Consider the following 2799-nt stretch of genomic DNA (forward strand, 5'->3'; position numbering starts at 1 on the left):
CTTGTGATAGAAGAAATGTAGGTTAAAATGTAAAGAGAGAAGTTGTGAGAAACACTCATACATTGGTGATAAGACTGCAAATTATACAACTCCCATAAAGAGGAATTTGGCAATTTCTAAGAAAATTGGTGTAGGCATTCATCTTTGGCCCAGAAACGCCAACTTATTGAAGAATATCTTAATATTAACCTTCTTTGCATTTCTGAAATAATCCCACTTGGTTAAGAATTTTTTTAACTTTTTAAAAGAACTAATTGCTTCACAATGAAAGACTGATGGGGTTCACATGCAGTAATGGAGGAAATTCTACATTCCCTATAAATTGAAGAGCAGTGGCCAGGCGTGGTGGCACACACCTGTAATCCCAGCACTTTGGGAGGCCGAAGCGGGTAAATCACGAGGTCAGGAAATCTAGACCATCCTTGCTAACATGTGAAACCCCGTTTCTACTAAAGATGCAAACAATTAGCTGGGCATGGTGGCTCACGCCTCTAGTCTCAGCTACTTGGAGGCTGAGGCAGGAGAATCACTTGAACCCAGGAAGCGGAGGTTGCAGTGAACCGAGATCCCACCGCTGCAATCAAGCCTGGGCAACAGAGGGAAACACTGTCTCAAAAAGAGAAAGAGAGAGGAACAAGAGAGAGGGAGAGAGAGCGAGAGAGAGAGAGAGAGAGAGGCAGACAGACAGCACCTGAACCAAAGCATGGGCCTTACTGAGCTGAACTGAACTAACCACATTCCCCAGCCCATCTTCCACTGGATTACCAGGCCCTGCCAAATACCCTATGGGGTTGTCAGGGTGTAGGGGGTGTCATGTTGTGCCACCCAGGTTTCCCCTGGGACTCATTTCTCCAGCTGTTGGGTATGTAGACAGCTGATGGCCCCCAGCTGAGTCCTGTGGCTACTGCCCTCAGCCAGAGAGAGCTGCTTCTGGGTGCCAAGTTGATTGCTTTTGACCCTTCCTACCGTGGTTGTGCCTTGACTGGAAATTGACAGATATTTCAGGCAGGGGGTTCTCTTGCAAAGACAGCGCAGAGAGTACAATGTATCTTTGCCCGGTCTCCTTCAATGGTTGCAGCTCATATAAAACATACATAGGATAATATCAAGCCTCACTGGGGATCAGTCCTGCTGGCATCCCTCTCAGAAACTGCTCACAGCAGTGGCAGGCAAACTAGAATGAAGTCTACTAGAAATACTTAAAAGTGTGTAACAAGTTTATTTAAATACGTAAATGTGTTGCCAGAAACACAGTTCAAACTACCTAAACTAGTAATGAAAAATTCAGCTTCAACATGTATAAGGGGACACTAAGTTCTTGGGTTTTTAAACATTATTATTATTTTAGTATATATTCAAGCAAAAGAGTTTGAAGCCCAGAGCTTTAGAGCCTCATTATTCAGATGGTGGTCCAGTAGCCAGCAACAAGCAACATCAGCATCACCTGGCAGTGCGTTAGGAATTGTGCGTCTTGTGCTCCACCTACTTAATTACAGCCTGCGTTTTTACCAAGATTTCCAGGTGATTTATACACAAATTAACAATTGAAATCATGCTCTAGGATATCATCAGGATATGTAAATTTCAATTGTTCCATCTTCTCCTGACCCTTGATAGTATCAGATATTTAAATACTTGCCAATCCAAAGAGTATGAGATGCATCTGTTTATATCTATTACTTTAAATAAATACTATTCTACCTAAATAACGTACAATAATTACTTAACCATTATTCTAGTGATTGAGGATTTGGGTCAGGTCCAATTTTCCACTGTTATACAGAATGACATTAAAATGCCCTTTTCAGTGTATCATTCTGGTTAAACTCGGTCTTTGAGGCGAGGCTGATTAGGATCATATAAGGGCTGTGTTATTGTTTGTCCCTGGATCCAGTTGCCAGATGAAATACAGGATGGCCTATAATTTGAATTTCAGTTTAAGAATAATTTTGTGGTGTATCCTATGCAATATGTGAAACAGGCTTGTCTTCATCTGTGCTGCTATGATAAAATACCTGAGAGTGGGTAGTTTTAAAAAACGGAAATTTATTTTCTCACTCTCCTGGAGACTGGGAAGCACAAGATCCGGCAGCCCTACCTGGTAGGCAGCTAGCGAAGGCTTTGTGCTACGTCATAGCATGGCAGAGAACTGGAAGGGGAAGCGGGCGCTGGCTGAAGGGGCGGTGCTGCTTATTAACAACCTGCTCTCAAGGTACTTAATGCAGTCCCCAGGAGTGGGAACGCTCAGTGACTGCATTCATCTTTTCATGGGGGCTGACCCCTCATGACCCAAATGCATCTTTAAGGTCCTCTCTGTCTCAGCACTGTTACCAAGGAGACCAAGCCTCAACATGAATTTTGGTGGGGACAAAAGGTATTCAAACTGTGGCACTATTGCATTGTCAGTTGTTTCAACATGAATTATGGAGGACTCATTCAGAATGTAGCCATATGAGCCAGGCACGATGGCTCACGCCTGTAATCCCAGCACTTTGGGAGGCCAGGGTGGGCGGATCACGAGGGCAAAAGATCAAGACCATCCTGACGAACATGGTGAAACCCGTCTCTACTAAAAATACAAAAATTAGCTGGGTGTGGCGGTGCACATCTGTAGTCCCAGCTACTTGGGAGGCTGAGGCAGGAGAATTGCTTGAACCTGGGAGGCAGAGGTTGCAGTAAGCCGAGATTGCACCACTGCACTCCAGCCTGGTGACAGAGTGAGACTCTGTCTCAAAAAAAAAAAAAAAGTAGCCACATGTACACTAAAATGTTACCGATTATTTGAAATTTAAGTTTAAC

Source organism: Sapajus apella, unplaced genomic scaffold (assembly GCF_009761245.1).
Source record: "Sapajus apella isolate SASKATOON/1434 unplaced genomic scaffold, GSC_monkey_1.0 scaffold56, whole genome shotgun sequence".
Classification (NCBI taxonomy): domain Eukaryota; kingdom Metazoa; phylum Chordata; class Mammalia; order Primates; family Cebidae; genus Sapajus; species Sapajus apella.